Here is a 27,777-nt window from a genome sequence, read left to right as displayed (position 1 = left end):
AGATTGTAGCTAGTTACTTCCAAATACATCCCATGAATATCACAATAAATTGATCTAGAAGTGAACACTATTGGCTTCTGATGCAGCTGGAATCATTTAGTCACTTGCAAGTACACGTAAAAAAGATTAGATAAAATATTTTATCAAACTTATTGATAAAACTCATTATATACATATGTACAAGAGCTAGCAATATCTATACCATAATGCAGTTGTGAGCTAGGCATTCTATATTATATTACAACTCAGTCAAGCTGAGTATGGATGTTGTGTTGGCTGAATGTTCCAGGCAGGGTTCTGAATGTTCTTCAGCTGGTGAACCTAGTCTTGTGATGGGCAATGGCAGCTGGTCTGGCAGAACTTCATGAGCTCCATGACCTTGGACTCATAGACTTTACACTTTGACTCTTGCCAGCCCCGTGCAGTCTTTTCCTCGAACGAGTCAGATGATGTTGAGCTTGAGCTTGTTCCCAGCTGAAAGCATTCATCCAATGGGCCTGCAGGATCTGTACTACTAAAACTGGTGTCCAAGTCATCAGCAGTAGCAGCAGTAGTCTGTAGGACACACTAGTCAGTGATTAGCCAACATTTCACTACTTTGTCCCCATCAATACACACTCAAACAAGGTACTATAGCCACCCACCCCCCTCGTGTCAATAGAGTATGCATACTAACCTTCACACACAATACCCACCCACAACCAGACTATGTGAGCGGAGTTGGGTGGTCAGACATCCTGCTCATCACTCATGCAGCTCAGGCACTCTGCGTCTTTTCCAACAACTCCACTATAAACCGCTTCACACACACAGGGGAAAAAAATTCAACATTCGCTCTACTCATTAAAATCACAATTTAACCAACACCCGTCTATTTTTATGACTACCTGGACCTACCATTGAATTGATACCAATCATATGATTTGAATGAAAAGTATTCAAATAAACATGTAAGAAGCGCTCATAATTTATTTATTTTTTGTTGTTAAATTTGACCCCCTTTTCTCCCCAATTTCGTGATATCCAATTGTTTTAGTTGCTACTATCTTGTCTCATCGCTACAACTCCCGTACGGGCTCAGAAGAGACGAAGGTTGGAAGTCTCTTAACACAGCGCCATTCAACCCGGAAGCCAGCCGCATCAATGTGTCAGAGGAAACACCGTGCACCTGGCAACCTTGGTTAGCGCGCACTGCGCCCAGCCAGCCACAGGAGTCGCGGTGCGGGATGCTAGGCCAATTGTGCGTCACCCCACGGACCTCCCGGTCGCGGCCGGTTACGACAGAGCCTGGGCGCGAAGTCAGAGTCTCTGGTGGCGCAGCTTGCGCTGCAGTACAGCACCCTTAACCACTGCGCCACCTGGGAGGCCCTAAAGCGCTCATCATTTCAAAAGGGCTACATGTTACGTCTACTCCCTCTCCTCCCCTCCTGCGTTCCACGTTAAACACCGGTCCCGGGAATCATCATTACAGGCACCTGGCTTTCATCATTATGTGCACCTGCGCTTCATCATCAAGCACTCCTGTTCTCCATTACCTCACTCATTACCTCCCCTTTATCTGGAACTCCATTAGGTTCCTTCCCCAGGCAGTATTGTTTCTGTTTGTTCATGTCTAGACGCTACTCCGACGATGTGTCGGTCCATGTTCGTTGTTATATTAAACTCACCATCTGCTTCTCGACTCCCAACGTCTACGTTACAGAATACTGCCTCACCAAATGGAAGCAGCAGGTAATCAGAACATCTCCCAGACAGTCGACGAACAGAGATACCTACTTCGTAAACATCACAACCAGCTGGCTCACCTGGGGACGGCCATGGAAGAGGTTTTTTGCAGTCTTCAACGTCTCAAACATGCCCAGAGGAGATTGCCTTCCACTAGCGTAAGATACTCTTTCACCAGTCAACCCAGCGAGCCAGCACATCAGTCCATTCAGCAGTCCGCCCAGGTCAGCGATGCCCGTTTGTCCCTCCCAGATAAATACGACGGAACCCTATCTAAATGCCATGCGTCCTCTATTTTGCGCATCAGATGGGAGTCCCCACCACCGAGAGGTCCAAGGTTGCCACGGTTATTTCTCTGCTGACTGGGCGGGCATTGGAGTGGGCCATCTGGGCGAGAGGAGAGGAGGAGCTGGCTTCGTATGAGGGGTTCATGGCTCTGTTCAGAGGTATTTTTGATCATCCACTGGAGGGCATAGAGGGGGGTGAGTGCCTAAAGGATGACCAGACTGCTGCCAAGTATGCACTCACCTTCCGGACAGTAGCAGCACCCAGCAGATGGAATGAGCCGGCGCTCCGTACGCTATTCTGAAGAGGAATGTGCAAGGAGGTCCAAACAAAACTGGCATGTCGAGACGACAACCTCTCCTTCGACGCACTCATCACAATGGCCATCCAGTTGAACAATCTACTTTGGGAGCGTCACTACCCAGATCGCTTCTCTCCCTCCCTCAGTGAACAATCTGTTCAAGAGTCTGAACCTATGGAGGTAGGGTTCACACGCCTCCCCGCAGTGGAGCGAAGCAGACGGAGACAGCTGGGGCTCTGTCTATATTGTGTTAAAGGAGGGCACCAGCTCCAGCAGTGTCCGATAAGTCCCAACTCGGGATCTACGAGAGCAGAGAAACGGTCACGTGATCTTCCACCGCCTGGGACAGGTGTGAGTATCCCATCTTCATCAGTTTCTGCTAGACACTTTTTAGTGTCGCTCACACGAGCTGGCTGTCCCTCGTGCTGTTTCTACAGCGCTAGTGGATTCCTGTGCAGCGGGGAACATTATTGACCAGACCCTTGCCTCCTCTCAGAACATTCCCTCATACCCTCTCTCCTCTCCTCTCCGTTTCCGGTGCAAGCCCTTGACAATCAGCCACTAGGATCCGGAACCATCACACACATTACCACACCACTCACCCTCACGGTGGAGTCCAGCCATCAGGAAAACATCCCCTTCATCACCAGTACACCAAGATCATCCTCGGCCTCCCATGGCTCCAACGCCATAACCCCACCATCTCATGGTTGAGGATAAGAATCACGGACTGGTCACCTGAATGCCGGAGGACCTGTTTCCCTGGTCCCTCTCATGTTGTAAGCCCTGTGGTCTGGGACGCAGATGTGGACATTCGCCAGTCTCTGGAGAGGGATCCCACTACCTGTCCTCCTGAGCGCATCTACGTTCCCACAGGGAACAGGGAGCGCCTGTTGACCTGGGAACACACAGCTGTCGTCTCTGGACATCCTGGGATCACCTGTACTGTACAATCACTCTCCAAGAAGTATTGATGGCCCACTTTGGCGCAGGATATTACTCGCTATGTCAACTCCTGTTCTGTGTGTGCCCAAACTAAATCTCCCCGAGAAGCCCCAGTAGAAAAACTCCCTCCAGTGCCTCAGTGTCCCTGATCTCATCTATCCATTGACTTTGTCACTGATCTCCCCTCTGACGATTTTCTAAATCCTGTCATTTTATCATGGTCTCCCTACTGCTCTGCAGGTCTCTGAGGCACTATTCCAGCAGGTCTTTTGGCATTATGGCCTTCCGGAGGACATCGTCTCCGACTTTGGGCCCCAATTCACATCACAGATATGGAGAGCCTTTATGGAGAAGCTTGGGGTCCAGGTCAGTCTAGCTCACGGGTAGAGGCCTCAGTCCAACGGGCAGGTGGAGAGGATGAACCAGGAGCTGGGGAGGTTTCTGAGGAGTCACTGCCAGGATCGGCAGAGAGAGTGGGCCCGATTCCTTCCATGGTGTCAAGCCCTGATCTATTTCACCTGTCCATGTACTTGTTTCCACCCCCTCCAGGTATCACACATCATCTCTGGTGTATTTATACCTGTGTTTTCTGTCTCTGTGCCAGTTTGTCTTGTTTGCCAAGTCAATCAGTGTTTACCTCCTAGCTCTTATTTTTTCCAGTCTCTATTTTTCCATGTCATCCTGGTTTTGATCCTTGCCTGTCCTGGCACCGAACCTGCCTGCCTGACCATTCTTCCGGCCCTGACCTCGAGCCTGCCTAATGCCTTGTACTGTTTGGACTCGGACCTGGTTACAGAACCCCTGCCTGTCCTGACCTCGAGACTGTCTAATGCCCTGTACTGTTTGGATTCTGACCTGGTTTATGAACTCTCGCCTGTACCCAACCTGACTTTTGCCTACCCCTTGTGTTATAAGGGAGCTCAACCATCTGCCTCCTGTGTCTGCATATTGATCTTGCCTTGTGCCCTTATAAATGGGCGGAGTACTTCCATAAATTGTCACGTCACTCCTCCACCGGGCCTACTCCCTTCCAGTGTAGCTTTTAATTAAAGAAAAATGCCTTATTAGGCTCTGTCTACAGTGCCTTTGAATTTTTTTTTAGAAACACGAGTTTGGCCAGTCTGTGGCTTCAGGCTCATGCGATGGTGCCTGGAGAGAAGGCCGGCAGCGGAGAATATCCTCTCCTCGCTTGCAGAGCCAATAGGAAAACGAAGCACCCTTTTGGTCACTCTTGCCAGGCTGGGCAGAGACGCAGTGTTTTTTTTCTTCATTTTTTAAAATATATAGGTAGTCCTAAAAGGTTTTTAGGCAAAACAACCCAATCAAAACAGAAAGCTCCTTGAAAGTGGAAATATGCCAGGCCCATCAGGCCAAAAATCAATTATGGCCTAAGGTAAAGGTAATAGAACAAAAATAAACTAACTTTTAAGAGATTTGTTTTATTTTATTTTTTATAAATAGTTATCTACCCACCTCGTCCCTTTCTTTTAGCATGTACATGTAGTACGTAGGCCTAAACCGTCATGCTTTCATGATAAGTGTCTTTTCAGGTTCCACAATGATTATTTAGTTGTGGACACTTTGTAAGTCACCTTGATTTTGCACCTGTGTGCTCATGAAGTGAGCGCTACTGGAGCGGAATTGGAGCAGCGAGAAGGCCGACGCTCCAGCCTTTGGGAAGCTCGCACCGTGTACTCTGCCCCCAACAGACACCAGTCAGTCACCCACACCATCCCCTCCTTGCTAATAACTCTGCTTTTCTCCAATTTAAAATTCAAGCTTTGCATAAACAATCAACTAAGCCTCCATATGACAGAGAAGACTACCGTAGAAGTTGTAGCCAACTTACACTGAGTATACAAAAAAATTAAGAAAACCTGCTCTTTCCATGACATAGAATATATGTTATTTATGTCACTTTTTAGATCTACTTCAATCAGTGTACATGAAGGCGAGGAAACAGGTTAAGATTGAGACAATTGAGACATGGATTGTGTATGTAGATAAAGGGGAGGAGACAGGTTAAAGGAAGAATATTATCCTTGAGATATGTGTGCCATTCAGAGGGTGAATAGGCAAGACAAAAGATTTAAATGCCTTTGACTCTGTAAATGGAACACTAACGCCAGTCATGTTACCCTGTGCAGTAGTTAGTTAGCTAGCTAATGATTAGATATGCTCCGGTAGGCTATAGCTAACATTAAATTGTAAAGTTACAAATCACTTCGCTAGTGTCACACCCTGACCTTAGTATTCTTTGTTTTCCTTGTTATTTTGGTTAGGTCAGGGTGTGACATGGGTGATGTATGTGATTTGTCTTGTCTAGGGGTTTTGTATGTTTATGGGGCTGTCTCCTTTCTATGTATTTTGTATGTCTATGGTTGCCTAGATTGGTTCTCAATTAGAGGCAGCTGTCTATCGTTGTCTCTGATTGGGAACCATATTTAGGCAGCCATATTCTGTGGGTACTTTGTGGGTGATTGTTTCCTGTCTTTGTGTTCTCTGCACCAGATAGGATTGTTTCGGTTTTTGCCACGTTTGTTATTTTGTATTTGTGTAGTGTTCACGTTATCGTCTTTCATTAAACATGTTGAACACGAACTACGCTGCATTTTGGTCCAATCAGCCGTGACAGCTCGATAGCAACTGGCAAATTACATTGCCGCTTGTTATGTACACCTGTCACCATCGTTACGCGCACTTTCGCGTCATTAGACCCATCTGGACTCCATCACTTCCCTGATTACCTTCTCTATATTTGTCACCCTCTTTAGTTCCTTCCCCAGGCGTTATTGTTTCTGTTCCAGTGTTAAGTCTGTGTGTTGTTTGTGTTGTTTTGTTTTAGGTTGCGTTTTATTTATTAACCCTTTCACATGTACCATCACACGGGTGTGATCGTGCTACAGTGGTCCCTGAAGCGCACGATCACACCTGTGTGATTTAGAACACTTATTTAGAACGTCCAGTTTCAAATGACGCAACAATCAGCATTTGGGCTGGCCACACTTTTTTCAGAAACTATTTACACAAACACAGTCCTTACAAAGTTATGTCCAGAATGTGAGCAGTTTATTTTTGGATGCAATGTTCAGATATTCACAGAAGTATCTATAGCATAACACGATCATCCAAACCGGAAGAACGTAGGCTACATTTGTCCTGGCACTAACTGAGGAAAGATTGACGCAACACAAGCGGTCATACGTTTATAACTCTCGGCTGACAAACTACAATATGAATTAGCTAATAGCAATTACTATTTATAATTAATCACATCACGGGTGAGCTCACCATTTATAGAAATAATTGAGTAAAACACTTTCTAGAAATCGAAAGGAACCCGATGATGATTAGTTTAAGCACGCCGCCATGCTTCTTTTCCTCACAGAAACCAAAGATAATAAGAGAAGACAAGATGAGTTTGGTCTGTTTATAGTATGTATGTTGATGGGGTGTGTCATCTAACATCATTCACATCCCACCATTGACTTCCTGAAGTTCCCAAAAAATGAGTGAACCCTTACTCACCTCATTTTGTTATAGCATCTTTGGTCCGACAGACGATTATGTGAAACCCAGAATGCATTGTATGTCAACAAACATGGCTCCACACACATAGCTGGAATTGGCTTAGCTCAACATAATCAGTACAACCTTAAAAAAAGTATTTTACACACATAATATGTGCCCATTACAATCTATGCTGGTGGTGATGGAGGAAGACCAACAGTGGATGAAGTACAGGAGTTCTGTGGTAGCTGGAAGGCTGCCAGCCATTTCACCCCTCCTGGCCCTGCTGTTTGCTTTGATGAGTCCCAGTCTGGAGTGCAACGGCCCTTGCCATTTCCATCTGAGGCAGAGTGCTTCAAGTTGCTTCTGACAGAGTAGCTGGTGGGAGACATAGTAGAGACCAATCGCTATGCCTTGGAGCTACAGGAGAAGAGAGAGCCAGGAGTGGGGGGGGACAACCACAATAAGTGAAATGTATACCTTCCTGGTGACAGTCCTTCTCATGGGGATAGTAAAGAAGAACTCCCTAAAAGAATACTGGAGCACAGATCCTATGTTTGCAACTCCCTTCTTTCCCACCCTCTTTTCCCAAGACCACTTCCTAGTTCTGCTGCGATGACTGCATTTCGTCAACAATGCTACTGACATCCTAAATGGCCCGTTATACAAAATAAGAAATATTCTTACCAGCCTGACAATAGCATTTGGTTGAGTCTTTGTGCCATAAAAGGACCTATGCATTTGTATGTGGACAATTGGTACAGCAGTCCCACACTCTTCCAGCATCTGCTCTGCACCAGCACAGGGGCCTGTGGCACAGTCAGGTCAAACAGGAAGGGGATGCCGGCATTAGGATGCAGGAAGATGAACGGTCAACAGCTGGCAGTAAAGTTGCATGACAAACGAGACATACATGTCCTCTCTACTGTCCATACAGCAACCATGTCGGCCACAGGGAAGGTGGACCACCTGACAGTAGAGAAAAAAATCAAACCAGACTGCGTGCTTGACTATAACCTCAAAATGGGACAGTGGATACAGCGGACATGATAAAAAGCTTTGTGGAATGCACTCAGAAAACGACCAAGTGGTATAAGAAGATATTTTTCCATCTGATTGACGCAGCCCTCAATGGCCAAATAGTTCACCACCAACTAACAAGTGAGATGATTACTGAACAAGGGATTTTTTGTAATTGGATGTACAGTTCACATGCAAATCATATACAGAAACTATTAACATAATAAGGCACTTACTTTGATAGACACGCAGTCCGGATTTGAACCAGTGTGTCTGTAGTGACGCCTCTAGCACTGAGACGCTGTGCCTTAGACCGCTGCCCCACTTGGGAGTCGTAAGGTCAGGGTAGCTTCAAAATACAACAAGCCAAAACTTCTCTGACGCAATTAGCGTTGTTTTACAGAGCTAATAGAAGAATGTAATGAGCTTCAGTGGGGCAAAAAAATATTTAGTCAGCCACCAATTGTGCAAGTTCTCCCACTTAAAAAGATGAGAGAGGCCTGTAATTTTCATCATAGGTACACTTCAACCATGACGGACAAAATGAGAAGAAAAAAAATCCAGAAAATCACATTGTAGGATTTTTAATGAATTTATTTGCAAATTATGGTGTAAAATAAGTATTTGGTCAATAACAAAAGTTTCTCAATACTTTGTTATATACCCTTTGTTGGCAATGACAGAGGTCAAATGTTTTCTGTAAGTCTTTACAAGGTTTTCACACACTGTTGCTGGTATTTTGGCCCATTCCTCCATGCAGATCTCCTCTAGAGCAGTGATGTTTTGGGGCTGTTGCTGGGCAACACGAACTTTCAACTCCCTCCAAAGATTTTCTATGGGGTTGAGATCTGGAGACTGGCTAGGCCACTCCAGGACCTTGAAATGCTTCTTACGAAGCCACTCCTTCGTTGCCCGGGCGGTGTGTTTGGGATCATTGTCTTGCTGAAAGACCCAGCCACGTTTCATCTTCAATGCCCTTGCTAATGGTAGGTTTTGTTACTTTGGTCCCAGCTCTCTGCAGGTCATTCACTAGGCCCCCCCTTGTGGTTCTGGGATTTTTGCTCACCGTTCTTGTGATCATTTTGACCCCACAGGGTGAGATCTTGCGTGGAGCCCCAGATCGAGGGAGATTATCAGTGGTCTTGTATGTCTTCCATTTCCTAATAATTGCTACCACAGTTGATTTCTTCAAACCAAGCTGCTTACCTATTGCAGATTCACTCTTCCCAGCCTGGTGCAGGTCTACAATTTTGTTTCTGGTGTCCTTTGACAGCTCTTTGGTCTTGGCCATAGTGGAGTTTGGAGTGTGACTGTTTGAGGTTGTGGACAGGTGTCTTTTATACTGATAACAAGTTCAAACAGGTGCCATTAATACAGGTAACGAGTGGAGGACAGAGGAGCCTCTTAAAGAAGAAGTTAAAGGTCTGTGAGAGCCATATATCTGCTTGTTTGTAGGTGACCAAATACTTATTTTCCACCATAATTTGCAAATAAATTAATTCATTTTTTTCTCATTTTGTCTGTCATAGTTGAAGTGTACCTATGATGAAAATGACAGGCCTCTCTCATCTATTTAAGTGGGAGAACTTACACAATTGGTGGCTGACTAAATACTTTTTTGTCCCACTGTACATAAGCACGATTGAATATAACACCGTAAAGGTTACCAATGTTTCGGAGGAAACACCGTGCACCTGGCGACCTTGGTTGGCGTGCACTGCGCCCGGCCCGCCACAGGAGTCACTCGTGTGAGATGAGACAAGGATATCCCTACCGGCCAAACCCTCCCTAACCCGGACGTTTCGTCGCCCCACGGACCTCCAGGTCACTCGCTTTGAGACCTTGGGCTTTTGTGGAGCAATGGGTAATGATGCTTCATGGGTGACTGTTGTTGATGTGTGCAGAGGGTCCCTGGTTCGAGCCCAGGTTGGAGTGAAGAGGGGGACGGAAGCTATACTGTTACACAGTATATACCACTGTGCCACCCGGGAGGCCAAAAATGACTACTTTTATGTGAATGAATGATTCGGAACACACCTCCAATTAAAACTGTTATTAGAAAATAAAAAAACTTGTTAGAAAATCATTTGAGGAAGTTTAAAACAGCCTATAAATAAAAACAGGCTGCGTGCCTTGGTTTGAGGGCAGCGCGGATTAAATGTACTGTTGTGTAACAATTACATTCTGGAATGGAGAGAACGTTCTAACATCACGTGCATAAAAAAAACTCTGGGCCGACCGTTAGAGATATTTGGAACTCACGCATGAAAGGGTTAAAACACTCACTCCCTGAACTTCCTTTCCGACTCTCAGCGCACATCATTACACTAGCCTTGGTTTGCTTACAACCAGGAAATGCATATGGACCGTTTCTACCAGTGAGATGCAGAAATACTTCTATTTGCGTGTAGAAATTCTTGATTTTTATGACACATAATCTTTAAGCGATAGTGCCCTCGAAGCTGGAGTTTGGAGGATATATTGGCACGGGTGTTGTTTGTCTAGGGCTGGCAAACCGTGCCAATATGTCCTTCAAACACTGGCTTCGAGGGCCTTATAACAGGTTACCAACATATTCAAATAATGATTGACATATTTTCAGAAACTTGATTTTGATGAATTTATTCATACTATTTCATCTTTCCATGAGATATAGTCCCGACACAAATCTAGGGTTTGCTACCCAAGCCAGCTGGTTCGTCGTTCTATGGGTTAGGTTGCCAGAGACGCTACCCAGTTAAGTCTTTTTGTTCTAAATCGATGGACGCAACAAAGTTGTTCATTCTAAATCTTCTGTTGTCATGATGGCTGGCAACGTTGTTTTCCTTTACTTGCTAGCTAGCCAACTGTGGCTAACACAGTCACGTCAAACAGTGCAGCCAGAAAAGCCGAGAAGTAGCTACATTTGCATTTGTTTAAGCTGTTTGCTAGTGACGTTTATTTGGATACATCCACAACAATGAGCTAATGATGCGCGATTTCACCTGGCATAGAAAATGTGGTCTCTTGTCAGGACACTGTTGTTCAGCTAACACAATCACTTCAAACTGAAGCTGGAAAGACTGCAAACTAGCAGCATTTCATTTCATTTCACCTGTTTGCTATTGACATTTCATTGTATGTATCCATAAAAAGGATGCTGATTCATGATTTCGACTGGCTGAGACAAACTACCTGTCTGTCTCATCCCAACTCCCAACCCCACATTACTTACTAATTAATTACACATTACACATTACTATAGGACAGCTATAGGACAATTGCAATATTGAAACAATGTTGCAAATGTCAGAGAGACAGACAGCGAGGTTTATACAAATCCCCGCTTTTGAAAACCAATTACAAGTCTAAAAGAAATAGAGATAATGAGGAGATAATGTCTAGATGCTTTTTACAGTGGAGATCAAGTTTATAAATTGTCTGGCTGGCTGATGAGACAGTGGATTGCGCAGTGAGATGGAACAGAGTAAATAGGCATTTCAACGTCATAGATTTAGCCGGTGATAACTTGTGGAATAGACACTGGCTGGAATGCAGTTTTAACTAGACTAGACCCACCCAATATATACATATTAATGACATATTCATGGACATATACAGTGAAAAAGCAGCAGTGAAATGTCCCTTTAATAAATCCACTGAAGAGGTGTGAGCAATAGGATCAGCAAAGTGACTACACCATAAACGTTTAACTCATATGAAATGCATACATTTTGTCCAATTGTAGAATTTCAAATTCTATGAGGGAGAAATATTTTGTTCCCATACATTATTTTAGTGACATCACTAAACAATCAGATTGACGGCTTGCATTTGGGCTTGTTTAACCCCCCACGCACTGATTATCCAGTAAATACATTTGTTGAGAGCAGAGCAGCCTTCTCAGCCAACTATGAGAGAGAATTGGCTCATAACCTGCCACTAAACAATCACCATTTGTCCAGATATACTTGTGAATTCATTATCACAAAGTATTTGGGTCTAAGAAGAGGCTATAAGGACCACCGTACTTGCTGACTAAGACTTGATCATGAATTGCCTCAACAGTCAAAATCGTCTTTGATTATTTTTATGTTTTTGTCTATATATGTACTGTAACGTTCTGACAATCATGCTAGCTTTTAACATAAAATGATATTCAATATTATGCTCTGTGGTCTAACAGACATGAACCATTATGTAAAAATATGGTATAATGACAGAATAATAGGCTGTGAAGCAGAATGTAAACGGATGGTTTTGGTTCATCCACTTCATTTTTTTCCACTGGGCAGTCTTTACTTTTGTTTGTTTATATCTTCAAGAGAGTGTTGTTCCATTCCATTTACAAGCCAGGTAAACAAACATGTAAACGCATGTGCCAGAACAATGTTTAACACTATCTGAATATTTATGACAGACTGCACATTTTGCTTACACTCTATTGCCTTAGCAAAATAATGTGTATATCGACTTCAATTTTCAAAGTGCCATGGCTGTGTCATGCCTGGTATTTGAACCCACTACCAGCCCATGTATCTTCTCAATAAAAGTCATGCATTGTCTTCCCATGTATCTTCTCAATAAAAGTCATGCATTGTCTTCCCATGTATCTTCTCAATAAAAGTCATGCATTGTCTTCCCATGTCTCTTCTCAATAAAAGCCATCCAAGCTTTTGCAGGTGGAAAGGGGTCATGAAAAAACCAGAAGGTCCATCACATCAATTTGTTCTCTATGAGAGCCCCGCAATGAAGCTCAAATAAGCGTCTGACATCTGAAGCTCTCTAATAGAGAAGACCGCAGTGAGAGAAAAAATGTACTCCCTGTAGGGTTCAATTACATCAAAGAGACGGGGCTGGAATCATATTAACTCCAATCCAAACCCCCTAGCACTGAAGAAAAAGGGATCTTTTGTTTGACATTGAAAATACATGAATGGCTAAAGTGAGCCCACTCTGCAGTCCTAACACTCAAACTAAAAACAAGATCTGTTTGAGGATGACATGTCATTGGGTCTAATACAATGCCAGTTCCAGAGGACTTCAGAATGTTATAGACCGACCCAGTGGACACCAGATTCACCAATAGCTCCAACATGAAGAGGGTAAAAGAAGAGAGGCTACAAAGGCGCTTTTCCACAAACTCCCTGTAGCCATCTCCTTGGCAGAGTTGATAACAGTCCCATGATGCACCATTATTTGTGACCACCACGCTAACATCAGAGGGCTAGTCTGTTGGAGCCATGACAGAGAGAAATATCTAAACAGAAAAAGAGCCCAAGCTTATTATATCTAGTCCCTTTCCCACCCAGGATTACGGAAGTACAACCCTCTCTCCTCTCTCTGTCAATATGTTCACAAGCCTATAAGATCCCTCACTTCTACACAGAACAAAAGAGGTGAAAAGAGAGGCTTTCTAGTCTATAATGAAGACTCAAGTTGCTCCAGAGGAGAGGGTGAAAACCCAGAGCTGTGTCTCATCTTCCTGATGTTTAAAGAACAGATTGTCTTTGGTGTGTGTGTGTGTGTGTGTGTGTGTGTGTGTGTGTGTGTGTGTGTGTGTGTGTGTGTGTGTGTGTGTGTGTGTGTGTGTGTGTGTGTGTGTGTGTGTGTGTGTGTGTGTGTGTGTGTGTGTGTGTGTGTGTGTGTGTGTGTGTGTGTGTGTGTGTGTGTCTCTCTGCGGAATGAGCGGTATCATTTCTGGGTCAGGGGCTTGTTTAATCACCAAGCACTTCTCACAAGAGTCTGTAACAGCTGTAAAGCATTCCATATTGCCTGAAATGTCTAGGAAAGCTTTTGGCTAACTAACTGCTGCAATAAATATTTACTCTGAGCTTGGACAGTGAATAACTAAACTATATAGACAACATTATATTCACTGCATTTATTATTGATAAGCCTGTGTAAATGAATTGTGCTCCTCACATTGATTTTGAATCCTCTACTTCTTGTTCTACTGTAAAGGACAGTGAATGGTTGAGGGTGTGTGTGTCCATGCATGCTTACGCCCAAGAGTCTGTGTGTGTGTGTGTGTGTGTGTGTGTGTGTGTGTGTGTGTGTGTGTGTGTGTGTGTGTGTGTGTGTGTGTGTGTGTGTGTGTGTGTGTGAGAGAGAGAGAGAGAGAATGCAGTGTGGAACCAGCCTGGAAGTCCTGTCAGGACCACTAAAGCCAGATGAGCTCACAGTAAAACCAGTTATTCCAGATATTTCCATGCCAGATTAAATAGATTCTATGAGTTCCCAGCAGATGCACGTAGAACTGGCTGGCACTCCTAAACCGTGCTGCTACAGAACAGAACCTGCATCATGGTCCCAGATGTTTCACTACAGTACGTGTTATTTCCCTCACGGTATATTAGGCGAGGTGATACACCTGTCTGCCAAACGATTGGTTTACACTGAGTGCACAAAACAATAGGAGCATCTGCTCTTTCCATGACATAGACTGACCAGGTGAATCCAGGTGAAAGCTATGATCTTATTGATGTCACTAGTTAAATCCACTTAAATCAGTGTACATGAAACAGGTTAAAGGATTTTGAGACAATTGAGACATGGATTGTGTATGTGTGCCATTCAAAGGGTGATAGGGCAAGACTTAAAATGTAAGTGCCTTTGAACGGGGTATGGTAGTAGGTGAGTTTGTCAAGAACTGCAACGCTGCAGGGTTTTTCACACTCAAAAGTTTCCTGTGTGCATCAAGAGTGGTCCACCACCCAAAGGACATCCAGCCAACTTGACACAACAGCGGGGAGAATTGGAGTCAACAGGGGCCAGCATCCCTGTGGAACTCTTTAGACACTTTGAGTTCATGCTCTGACGAATTGAGGCTGTTCTGAGGGCAAAAGGGGGTGCAACTCAATATTAGGAAGGTGTTCCTAATATTTTGTACACTCAGTGTATATAGTATCTGGTGTTAATATAACATTGATCAATGACAATTGTGTTTTCCTGATTTCTATCATGTTAAAATACATAGTCTGGTCTTGCTGAGATAGACATGGAACATGCAGGCTGAATCCCTGTTTCTTGATCCTGCACTGGGTGGATGCAATAAAGTGAAGCAAGTCAAGCAATTCCTGTTGTGTTATCCTCTTAACCCTGATGAACAGATGATGACCATATGTAGTTAGTCCAGAGGGCAGGATCAGGAAAAGTTTAACAATGTTGCCATGAAGACATCGTGGGAAGTATCTCGTAACACCTCACCCATTCGGGTGCTTTGCCTTCTCCCAGTCTGCCTCCCAAATGGCACCCTATTACCTATGAGCTCTGGTCAAAAGTAACGTATATAGTAAAGTATATAGTGAATAGGCTGTCATTTGGGACGCAACACTCAGTGTGAGCATGCTCAATCCGCCCCATGGGGAGATGAGCGAATGGTTGTTCCCCGTACGTCTCAGATCGTTGGGAGGCAGATGCCCTGACTGACTGGGAGATGGAGGATCATTGGAATGTTCACCATGCTGTATGCTGCTTGTGATGTCACCCACCACATGTCTACTATCTATTACCTATTGTCAGGCCAATCCTCACTGTAGCAGCCAATTTGGCCTGTTAATAACTACTTTTAAGATACATTTTCATAGCTTTATCCTATCAATCAAGTTAATGTACTGTACAATATAGCTCCCAGACAGGTCACTCTGGTGTGGTTTAGGTGGAACATCCCAATGGGTTTAGTGTGACGTGTGGAAAGGATGAGAATGGTCAGAAGAGAATTAGCTAGGTGGGGCTTTGGATGGAACAGCTCAGTGAGTAAGGCTTGGGTGAGCTAGGTGTGGTGTGGATTAGTTAGGGCCCACTCTAAAACGTCTCTTTGTGTTAGAGTTGAAGTCATGTAATCTAGAACTGTCTGGGTCAAATCACATTTCTTCAAGATGTGCTCATTGATTTGTTATCATATCTCTGATTTGTTGCCCTGGTATACAGTGCATTTGGAAAGTATTCAGACCCCTTCACTTTTTCCACATTTTGTTACGTTACAGTCTCATTCTAAAATGGATTAAGTATTTTTTTTCTCCTCATCAATCTACACACAATACCCCATAATGACAAAGCAAAAACAGGTTTTTAGATTTTCTTTGCAAATCTATTAAAAATTAAAAACATAAATATTACATTTACATAAGTAATCAGACCCTTTGCTCAGTACTTTGTTGAAGCACCTTTGGCAGCAATTACAGCCTTGAGTCTTCTTGGGTATGACGTTACAAGCTTGGCACACCTCTATTAGGGGAGTTTCTCCCATTCTTCTCTAAAAGCTCTGTCAGGTTGGATGGGGAGCGTTGCTACACAGCTATTTTCAGGTCTCTCCAGAGATGTTTGATCAGGTTCAAGTCCGGGCTCTGGCAGGGCCACTCAAGGACATTCAGAGACTTGTCTCGAAGCCACTCCTGCGTTGTCTTGGCTGGATACGTAGAGTCGATGTTCTGTTGGAAGGTGAACCTTCACCCCAGTCTGAGGTCCTGAGCGCTCTGGAGCAGGTTTTCATCAAGGATCTCTCTGTACACTGCTCCGTTCATCATTGCCTTGATCCTGACTAGTCTCCCAGTTCCTGCACCTGAAAAACATCCTCACAGTATGATGCTGCCACCACCATGCTTCACCATAGGGATGTTGCCACGTTTCCTCCAAAAGATTTCAGTCTTGGTTTTATCAGACCAGACAATCTTATTTCTCATGGTCTGGGAGTCCTTTAGGTGCCTTTTGGCAAACTCCAAATCGACTGTCATGTGCCTTTTCCTGAGGGGTGGCTTCCGTCTGGCCACTCTACCACAAAGGCCTAATTGGTGGAGTGCTGCAGAGATGGTTGTCCTTCTGGAAGGTTCTCCCATCTTCACAGAGGAATTCTGGAGCTCTGTCAAAGTGACCATTGGGTTCTTGGTCACCTCCCTGACCAAGACCTTTCACCTCTGATTGCTCAGTTTAGCCGGGCGGCCTGATCTAGGAAGAATCTTGGTGGTTTCAAACTTCGTCCATTTAAGAATTATGGAGGCCACTGTGTTCTTGGGGACCTTCAATGATGCAGACATTTTTTGGTACACTTCCCCAGATCTGTGCCTCGACATAATCCTGTCTCTGAGCTTTACGGACAATTCCTTCGACTGCATGGCTTGTTTTTTTGCGCTGACATGCACTGTCAACTGTGAGACCTTATATAGAGAGGCGTGTGCCTTTCCAAATTTGGACCAATCAATTGAATTCACCACAGGTGGACTCCAATCAAGTTGTTGAAACATCTCAAGGATGACAAATGGAAACAGGATGCACCTGAGCTCAATTTCGAGTCTCATAGCAAAGGGTCTGAATAATTATGTAAATAAGGTACTTCTGTTTAAGTTTTTTTTATAAAAATGTATAAATTCACACTCAAATTTCTATAAATCTGTTTTCACTTTGTCCTTATGGGCTATTTGTGTGTACATTGATGACTTAAAAAAAATGTGTTATTACATTTTTGAGTAAGGCTGTAACATAACAAAATGTGGAAAAGGGGGAGGGGTCTGAATATTTTCCGAAGGCACAGTATTTCTCCGGTTAGGACTCCTTGAGACTATATCTTAAAATGATCAAGTTTCTTAATCTTAAGAAATGACACATTAAGGGAAATCACAGTAGGCCTGCTAAAATAAGAGATGCTGGTGAGGAAAATTAAAGAGGAACGCTCGCTGGCAAAGATGTTACAGGAATTCTTGGAATCTCCCTACGGAACACTCTTAGGTCCTCCATGATTAGAGGCAGAGAAACAGAATATTGCATTTTCTCCAATAAAATGTTACATTCCCTGTAGGATAAGGAGCACAGGAAACTATATAGTATAGAAGGAAATGTCTTTCAATATGAGTTCTGGCTAATAATTTACTATTGAATTTACATAAAAGGTATCTTAGTTACAAGCCAATGGCCTCACATTGTGTCCTGCCGTATACCTGGATGTTTGAACCGCCAGCACGAAATGTTTATTCAATAGCTGCTATATTCTGAGAACTTTGAGACGAAAGATCCGTACACATTAGTATGGCATGGAACCAACCAACACAAATGTGTGACCATTGTGTTGAAGGTGTTTCGTATTATTAATTCTGTGATGAGCCAAGCTTGATTTGCACTCTGTTTATTTTAAAGCTCCCATATCTGGGTGGTGAAAATCGCAATCATGGCCAGATGACTTCACTTTTTTCTCTCTGATGTGGTTGAAACATGAAGGGACAAAGGAAACACCTCAGATGTCGAAAGGGTAACGAATTAAACCTTGACTTGAGCAGAAAATCAAAGTGAATATGTCATTCCACATTTGATTAAAGGAAAAGGGTCTATATCATCAAGCCAAAAAGTAATCAAGCAAAATATTTGATATTGTGGACGATGGTGTTACCTAAATAAACAGTGTCAACGTGTTTTCATGGCTATGTTAAATCATTGTTCATTTTTGCTGTAAGGTAGACATTTCTAAGGTGTACACATGTTTAAAATTAGCACAAATTATTCTGAAATTAGTTTTCAAGGTTTTCTGAAAGAGTTTGGGTATGTGAAGGAATGAAAGGGGAGGGGGTTGCCTTGGACTTCATATTGGAGCTTCCATCCAGATTATGGAATGGAACGAGGAACCAGAGGTTAAGGACCACCACTGGGACAATTAGCCAGGTTGTGGACAAAGATAACTTAAGTCAAGATGCTCAACTTTCTCATCAGGTTATCCAATGGAGGCTCCATGAACCCTCATTGGTGTAGTAGGATCTCTCTGTCGAAAAACTCTTGATAATTCTGGATTTGACAAACAACTATGTAAAATTGCTGGAGGAATGGTTGGCTCTGGGTTCATTTTGAAGTGAGGCGTGCTAGACAGAGTTACTAACCTGCAATCGTCAAGGGAGTCTGTGGCTTTGATGAAATATTTATTCAGATATACACACTTGGGCATTCATTCCTACACTGTATGTAAATATAGACATTGAAATGTATGAATAGTGCATTTACCTCATTAAGATTAGCCTGCCATTTATTATTTCAATTTCTTGAATTCTTTGATGGGTTTTTTTTCTTCCCAAGTTCTTCCACTCCTAAGTTGCAATTGTTGTTATCTATGAAAGTTAATTTATGAGTGTGAAATAGAAAAGGCTATCGTTGACACATCATGTCAAAGTGCTGATTCTTTATATATGTAATCAATTAGAACCGTGGGTCCCAATAATTAATTAAATGTTTGTATTTTCAGAGCGGAAATTAAATGTTTGAATGAAATGATGTCTGTTTTAACAAGAAAGGCTGACTCCTTAACCCGAAATTACACGAAATCCATTAAATGTACTTCTTATCTGAAAGCGTCACCGAGAAAGTTCGATTGAGCTGATATTGTTGTTGGTTCAAAGAATATAATTTTCCAGCTCAATCAGATTTATGTTTTGACACAAATACTATAATTTCGGGTTAGTGTTAACAATTATTTATTCACTCTAAAAAACAACAGGTTTTGCCTCTGAAGACACTTGTGTATTTTCCGGTCGTTAATTAACAGCAAAATAGTCATATTATCTAGCTATGTTTAGAGATTTGTTCCGATTAATTTTACCATTCACTTTTCAGAACTTTGTCAGGTTACATAAACTAAATGGATTCTATGCAGTAGCTGCTCTCAAGTCATGCTAGTTATAGTATGACAACTTTATGTAATGGATTTGTACCAGAACCCAATGATGAGGTACTATTCTATTCATTCTATTGAAGGGAATAGAATACTTTAGTCTCTCCTGGATTTCTGGTAATTTACTTTTTTTTTTGACAGGAAACAGAACAGGAAATGATATAATTGGTGCAGCTCTAAATGCTTTTCTCCCATACCCTACCCAGCTGCTCTTGGCCTGACCCTCACTTACTTATGACTGACTACTGGGAATCTTAGAGTTGAGGGGGCGCATTTCTTGCAAAGGATGTTAAGGTTTTTCTTCCTGCTGGGGGGTAGACAAATATTGGAGAGCAGCTCCTTGTGGAGTGAGGCGAGCTGTGGTATGTTTAAAAGGGTCTATGTGGGGAGCAGGCTAAAAATAAAGTGACAGAAATTCAACAGAATAGTTTTCTTATTAGACACAGAGACAGAGACAGAGAAACGGATAGACAGAGAGAGAAAGTTGAATGTTCAGATGACGAAACCTTCTTTATCAGCAGCATCTCTTCCCTCTTAACTTCCCCTCTCACTGTTTTTAATGGCTTCCCAATTACTCAGACTTGATATAACAGATCGATAAGATGACATTGGCCTGAAACGGAGGAGCCGTTTTATGTAGTTTGAGTTTCTTCCTCTCTGCCGAGGTCTTTTGGTCTTCAGGAAGCTTATTGAGACATCTGGCTGTTGTAAAGGATGGAAGCATCTATTGATGTTCAACTGTAATTAATAAATTAACAATGTTTATTTTATCTTCGGGGTGGAATATTGGCCTTTTACCTCAGAAAATATGGATTATGAGCAAATCGAGCGATAAGAACATGAGTCACTAGACAGGCTTAGAAACACACTGATCTCTATCTGAGACAAATCAGATCTGGTCCATCTCAATAGGTTCCTGCATCACTCTCCTTATTACTCCATTACCACTGAGTAGTGAGGCTAAATGTGGGAAAACCCAAGGCAAAACAGAACTGTTCTATCCCAACCTAATTACAGTACATGACATCATGCAACTTCAGAAAGCTGAGGTCATATGAAACACCCTTTAGGGCCTTCACCAGCATTCCCATAAGACACTACTACAGAATGACATTATGGCAAATACTGTGACTATATCATAGGTCACAGTGCCTGCTGCCTGGGCCATACTCTGTGCACACTTGACTGATCCACAGGGTTCAGAAGATGAGTTTCAGATTACATTCTGAATAATGACTTATCAATAGACCGCTTACACCTTCTGTCTGTGCCACCTGAAGGTAGACCATTTAATACCTCTGACATAATGGACTGAGTCTACTTCTCACTGCTCTGTGAGCAGATGTTCAGTGCCCCTGGAATCCGACTTCCTTCTGTTCTAAGGTGGGTGTCATTGCTTACACAACTGAATACCGAGGCAAAGGGAGGGGTCGGTTGGGCCGTTTTGATGGGTCCAGATATGGTGATTCTTTTCCTGTTTCATTGTGCTTGAGGTCGATACACAAATGTTTGGGTTAGACGGAGACTAAACACATTACAAAATTACAAGACACACCTGCTATTTATCTGATACAGGGGGAATCAGCGACCAACCAACCAGGACCACATCCTGTGACTCCTGTCCACATGAAGGTATTCACAGGTCCATTAGCGTTTGGCTACAAATAGCTGCTATTGTAGGCTTTCAGCATGTAAAGAATTTGATGTAGTTTTACTGTAAACAGTAAATGTATATTTGTTGCAGGTATCGTGAGAAGAGGGCGTTTGAACAAAGGGAGGTCAAGGAGTACTGTTTAAAGTTCAAAGTTCAACTGTATAGTGAGAAGTGAGCAAATTAACGGTAACAGATGCCTGGATGTCTGGCCACTGTTTATTCCGAAAGGACTCTTGCATCCTTGTGTTTGGGAACGATTGCATTGTACCGGCAGAGAAACTCACATTCGTTTTTCTTGGCAATGACCCTATATTTCTACGGAATTGGACTACTGTTTAGCCTTAGCAATAACAATGCATTGTTCCCAGTAAACCTCATTCCTACCTCATGTTTTATCTGAAAGTGAGGTCATGCTGTACTGGTGGGATATCCAGAGGGATTTATATAGACTACAGTGTTCTATTTATTGGTTTAAAAAAAAAAAAGTGAGTTTCCGGTTCATTCACCCTGATTTGAAATCCCATCCTTCCTACTGTATGCTACTGACCCTGGTTCTAGGCCCTGTGACAACTAGATGTAGATACATTGAAATAGAATAGTAAAGCATTGAACATAGAAAAAAACTGTCAGAGTTTGAATTTACAATAGAATTGTTGTTTAGAATTATCACACTACAAAAGACTGGTTGTTGTCTCCCTTGCCGATGACCAACAGTCCAACAAAGTACCCTACAAAATTAGCCAACATGGCGTTTGACATTTCACTAAGTCCTCCTCGTTGAGGTTTGTTAAAGGAGGATTGGATCAACTGTGGTGGGTTCCGAGACAAATTACAACTCTCCTTTTACGAAGGCTAAGGAGGCATTAAAGCTTATAGCTTCTTTCAACAGAACCTCAGAACAGAGTTCTCTCTCAGTGGACGGGCGATTCCTCCTCTGCTCTACCGCCACTCAAGCCTCTCTTCCTCCACTAATCGTCTTGGTGAATTACAGGAACCTCGAAAACAAAAGCCTGCTGGAGGGGATTCCTCTCCAAATGTCAGGATCAGGATCACAGCTCCTCTGTCTCCAGTCCTGTGACTAACTCCACTGTCCCTGTTCAGACCGTTTTTTTACTTTCTTTGTACGTGCAAAAATGACAGCAGTGCTTTCCCATCCTTACATGATTAGCTACCGTAAATAACGACTTCTTTCCATTTGACGTCTGATTTTTTTAAACCTTTATTTAACTAGGCAAGTTAGTGAAGAACAATTTTTTTTTTTACATTGACAGTCTACCAGGGAACAGTGGGTTAGCTGCCTTGCTCAAGGGCAGAACGAAACTAGACTACTAGGCTACTAGGCCACTCGGCTACCTGCCATCTCATGCTATAGCTGAAATGAGGATGACTCCTTTAACATGGTGAGAGTGGGATATTCTGTGTAATATGTGCCATAGGATGCATCCAATCCGCATGCTGCTTGACAAATATTCCCGAGTCTCTCCCCACTGGTGTCCTCAGTGTGCGCCAATGACTATCACTGCCTCACTGCCAAGCATCTCACAGATACTATGTTAGATTGTGTAGAGAAGATGACATTTAATATATGGCTTCCTGAGTTTTCTGCAACTGTGCAGGTTTTTCCAAAATTTCCCCAAGGGTTCTAGATTAATTTGGTGATCCTCTGGCTTCATCTCAATTCACAATATCACAGAGAAGTTAGAAAATACCTCTGTTTACAATCTGATTTTCAGCTGCTGTGATGATAATGTGAGTGCTTGCAAATATGCTCTGTATGTAGATGAGAGAGAAAGTTTAAAAACAAGTTTTCCACCTACAATAATTGTGTAGAGTGAATGTTTGCTGCTATTTCAAATACATAATAAAAATTTATTCTACTCAATTTCACTAAATAAAGTGGGTGGATTTGGGATTTTGAAATGTACTTCATAGCATAACAAAACTGAGAAACAAAATGCTTGCATGAAAGCATAATCTCATGATTGCCCAACATACAATTCTTTATTTTATATGCCCAAATTTGCACTACACAAATGCAATTCAGAATCGAGTGGGTGCCTTTCTTGAGTGCAAACGAACATGCCAAATGCTTTGACTTCAGTCTATTGCATGTCACAGGAAATCAACACTATCATTCACCAATTTCCTCACTCCCTCCCTGCTAAAAGCTGTTTAAGCCAGGCCTGGGCGGGCGGGATCCATGTGGAGGAATTACAGGTTGCCAGTCTGTCCTCAATGTGGGTGGGACTGAGGGATTTACCCAGCGGGGCTCCTACATAGCATGCTGTGACAACCTGTCATTACAGGGCCCTGGTCTGCTCTCAACTACAGCCTCCTGTGAAAAGACAAGTGGACTCTAATGTACTCTCTCTCTGATATATTTTCCTCTCGCCTCTTTACATTGACGGCCCTCAGTCCCATTCAGTTAGTGTTCATTGAAAGGAAAAGTGTATTGGTCTGTGGAACATCGTTTGAATACAAATCTTTTTTTATATTTTTCTATAAGTGCACCAACTTTTCAGACACTTTGGTATCTTTACATGTGTGTCATTATTGAATTGTGGAGGTAAATGCTGTACCTTGACATTGGCATCATGAAAAAAACACTTAAAAATTACAGAAACATACATACATTTTCTGTTATATTTAATAAAAAAACATATGCAAGTTCTTTACACTGCAAAACATGCTGTATATTTGCATGCATTGTAGAAACTACTGGGGGTTTGCAAATTGGCTTGTCCCACTGGTGATGTGTAGAGGTGTAGTGACATGTTTGGGGGGATTTAGAGATGTATACATATATTATTGTGAATACTAGACAGTGAACTAAGTCATATATAAACTCAGCAAAAAAAAAGATATGTCCCTTTTTCAGGACCCTGTCTTTCAAAGATAATTTGTAAAAATCCAAATAACTTCACACATCTTCATTGTAAAGGGTTTTAATACTGTTTCCCATGCTTGTTCAATGAACCATGTACCATTAATGAACATGCACCTGTGGAATGTTTTTTTACGAGTATAATGTGTGTCCCTCAGTTTTATGTCATTGGAGCATTCTCTCCAGTGACAAACTGTTAACGTGGAGGGGTCCATTTAATGGTGTTTCTAGGATTTAAAGACATTTGGGGCTTAGACCAAAGCCAGTAGTGGGGTCCGGGGTCCTCCTCCCCTGTAAAATTGAATAAATAAGGAATTTAAACAGCTAAATTCATGAATTTGGTGCACTTTGAGATGAAGATTGAGAGATTAGATCAACCTTTTATTTAGTTTGACATTTTTTCAATGCGGTGTTAGACAGGTGCTGGTTTAATGTTTAGACTGATATCAATTCATATATTCAGTTCGTATTTATTTTAGTTCAAATCTAAGAATTTTGTCAAAATAATAGCAGACACTGCAGACACTGCCAGTACTCAATTACAGTAGCTGCTGTGGGTTTATTTACTCTGGATCACTCCTTACTCTCTACTGTGGAACACATACAGTGCCTTCAGATAGTGTTCACACCTCTGTGTGCAATAATAGTGTTTAACATTATTTTTGAATGACTACCTCATCTCTGTACCCCACAGATACAATCCCACAGATATCCCTTTGAGCATGATGAAGTTATTAATTACACGTTGGATGGTGTATCAATACACCCAGTCACTACAAAGATACAGATGTCCTTCCTATCTCAATTGCCAGAGAGGAAGGAATTTGACTTTAAAGCAATTACACATTTTAATGGCTGTGATAGGAGAAAACTAAGGATGGATCAACAACATTGTAGTTATTCCACAATACTAGCCTAAATGACAGAGTGAAAAGAAGGATGCCATATTCCAAAAAATGCATCCTATTTGCAATAAGGCACTAAAGTAAAACTGAAGAAAATGTAGCAAAGAAATGAGCTTTATGTCCTGAATACAAAGCGTTATGGCAAATCCAATACAACACATCACTGAGTAACACTCTTCATATTTTCAAGCATGGTGTTGACTTCATCATGTTATGGGTATGCTTGTCATCAGCAAGGACTAAGCACAGACAAAATCCTAGAGGAAAACCTGATTCAGTCTGCTTTCCAACAGACACTGGGAGACAAAATTCACCTTTCAGCAGGACAATAACCTTAAACAAGACCAAATATACACGTGAGTTGCTTACCAAGACAACATTGAATGTTCCTGAGGGGCCTAGATACAGCTTTGATTTAAATCGTCTTGAACATCTATGGCAAGTCTTGAAAATGGCTGTCGAGCAATGATCAACAACCAACTTGACAGAGCTTGAAGAATTTTAAAAATAATAATGTGCAAATATTGTACAATCCAGGTGTGCAAAACTCTTAGAGACTTACCCAGAAAGATTCACCACTGTAATCGCTGCTAAAGGTGATTCTAACATGTATTGAATCAGGGGTGTGAATACTTGACATACTGACATGACGTATTTCTGTATTTCATTATCAATAAATGTGCAAAAAAAATAATCAGGCTGTAACACAACAAAATGTGGAATAACTCAAGCGGTATGAATACTTTCTGAAGGCAGTACAGTGTACTGCCAAAAACCTCCATACCACTCAACAACTTCAAACAAAGATTCCGACCTGTCCAATGAGCCAAACTGTGCCTAAACACCCTCTCTCACATGCACACAGTGCTGTAATTAGAATCCATAGAGTAGCTTTAAGTGATACAGTCTAGAGTGTGCTCACCCCTCCTCTGCCTCTCTCCATCGCTCGCTCTGTATCGTCTGTGGTTATTAGTTTGTTTATTTTGATCCACATTTGTTTTTGCAGAAGCAGTAGTTACTTTTCCTGGGGTCCAGGAAAGTAGCTGTCTCTCTTATTTGCAATATTCTGTTGCTGTCGTTAAGACTTTGTCTCCTCCCTCGACCTGTCCTGGTTGTAAAGAGTAAAAGTTATTTAACAGGCTTTTACACCTCACCTGCAAATTCTTTGTAAACCATGTTTTACTTTTCACTATCTGTAGTTCACCTGTTATAATTTGTCCAAATAAATAATACTAATTAGAATCTATTTGTAGTAAAGTTCGGTATCACCGTCAAAAGATCTGTACTTCAGTCAGAAAAATGTTCTCTCATCTCTTTCTTCTCAGCCAGTAGCTACCGAAGTGGCTAGCCAGTCAAGCTAGCTACAACAGAAACAAAATCCATCAAATACACTTGCTTGAATTAAACACTTTTCCTAATATCATGCCTTACTATATATCGACATCCTTAGCTTGCCCATTCACTAAATATACTGCTAAATATACTGAAATTGTGTTTTTTACATTGGATAAAAGTAGAGACTCAGAGCAAGAAAATCAAATTGTGCCAGCTGAGAAAAGGCTGTGCGTGGCAGTGCAGAGGAATGTCGACGGGTGAAGTCAGATGGAGCACTTGGAAAGATGATACCCCAAATTATTATTTTCTGATTTAAAGATGACGCTGTATCAACAAAAAAAGCTGATTTTCAACTTGCAAATCATGCAGCAAGAAAATTACAGACGGAGATGCAACAATTTCCAACTTTGTTCGACATTTGAAGCTGCACAAAGAATGGTAAGTCGTGGCTAATATAGCTGACAGCTATATCATTTGTAATTAGTGTTGCATGTAGGTTAACGTAACGTTAAATCAAGGAGCCTCCACACAGTCAGTCAGTGTGGGAACGTGATCATTGCACCCAAGATTGAGCTACAACTGGCTAGGCAGTTGGTAGCCTAAATCCTGCCTGATGTTACTGCTGTTCCTAAAACCATTGACATATGTTAGCCTACTGGAACCACACACAGAGAGTGTGTGTGTGTTAAGGTCGGGCGATTGTGTACAAGCCGACATCGCCCAATTGCGCCCCACAGCAATCCTCGATAGTCGTTCACTATGGGAGGTTGGGGGTGGGGGGTCTTTCTCATGGCTACCCATGTATTTCCATGAAAATATAATGTTTATTTGGAAAGTAATAAATGTATAGATATTTTTAGAAGCATTCATGATTTGCGTAAATGTAATATACTAACTATTACTCTTGTTAAAAATATGAAATGGTATTACATTTGGTGAAGAGCACATTATGACTTGCTTAGGACACGAAAGTCAAAGTTTAGGACTTGAGACTTGACTCGGACTTGCCTGTCTTGACTTGGGACTTGACTTGGGACTTGAGTGCTAAGACTTGAGACTTACTTGTGACTTGTAAAACAATGACTTGGTCCCACCTCTGTCGTGTACTATCTGAAAATGTAGCTAGCTAGACTATCTTACCCATATACATGGATGGACGCTTCTCCCTCTCTGTCATGGATGCCATGGCTGCTCTTAGTTTGAAGATGTAATCCGGAGACAGTTGTTTTCTCCATCTCCTTAGCTATCATACTCTAATAATTTCAAAACTCGATCTCAAGGCATGTCCAGTCCACTCATTATCACGAATGAGTCACAAATGACTGACAGCCAATAGCTTATAGATGCTGAGCGCTATCTTATTAGCATTAGCCCAGCTAACACATCTGACTCCAATAATCAACTAATCATGATCTTCAGTTTAGAACGCAATTAGTTTAATCAGCTGTGTTCGCTAGGGATGGAAAAAAAAGTGTGACACCACTCAGGCCCCGAGGACTGGAATCGGCCTATCCCTGATCTACACAATTAACATATGATTTTACCCATTAGTCAAAAGATGTGTTTTTGATTGGACACCCTATTTACTGG

The 27,777-nt window shown here is 42.2% G+C and overlaps 2 long non-coding RNA genes across 2 annotated transcripts in view; one reads left to right on the top strand and one right to left on the bottom strand.

Annotated features, from left to right (window-relative positions):
• Nucleotides 1-27,777, top strand: part of LOC118367001 (uncharacterized) — a 149,918-nt gene that overhangs the window by 118,865 nt on the left and 3,276 nt on the right. The gene's annotated exons all lie outside the window — the stretch shown is intronic.
• On the bottom strand, nt 123-27,487 carry LOC118366484 (uncharacterized). Its single transcript, XR_004821962.2, has 3 exons — nt 27,328-27,487; nt 677-799; nt 123-555 (listed from the first exon to the last, which is right to left on the bottom strand). It is a non-coding gene; the product is annotated as an uncharacterized LOC118366484 (long non-coding RNA).

Source organism: Oncorhynchus keta, chromosome 34 (assembly GCF_023373465.1).
Source record: "Oncorhynchus keta strain PuntledgeMale-10-30-2019 chromosome 34, Oket_V2, whole genome shotgun sequence".
Classification (NCBI taxonomy): domain Eukaryota; kingdom Metazoa; phylum Chordata; class Actinopteri; order Salmoniformes; family Salmonidae; genus Oncorhynchus; species Oncorhynchus keta.
The sequence above is the reverse complement of the archived record's forward strand: the minus strand, read 5'-3'. Positions and strand labels throughout refer to the sequence as shown.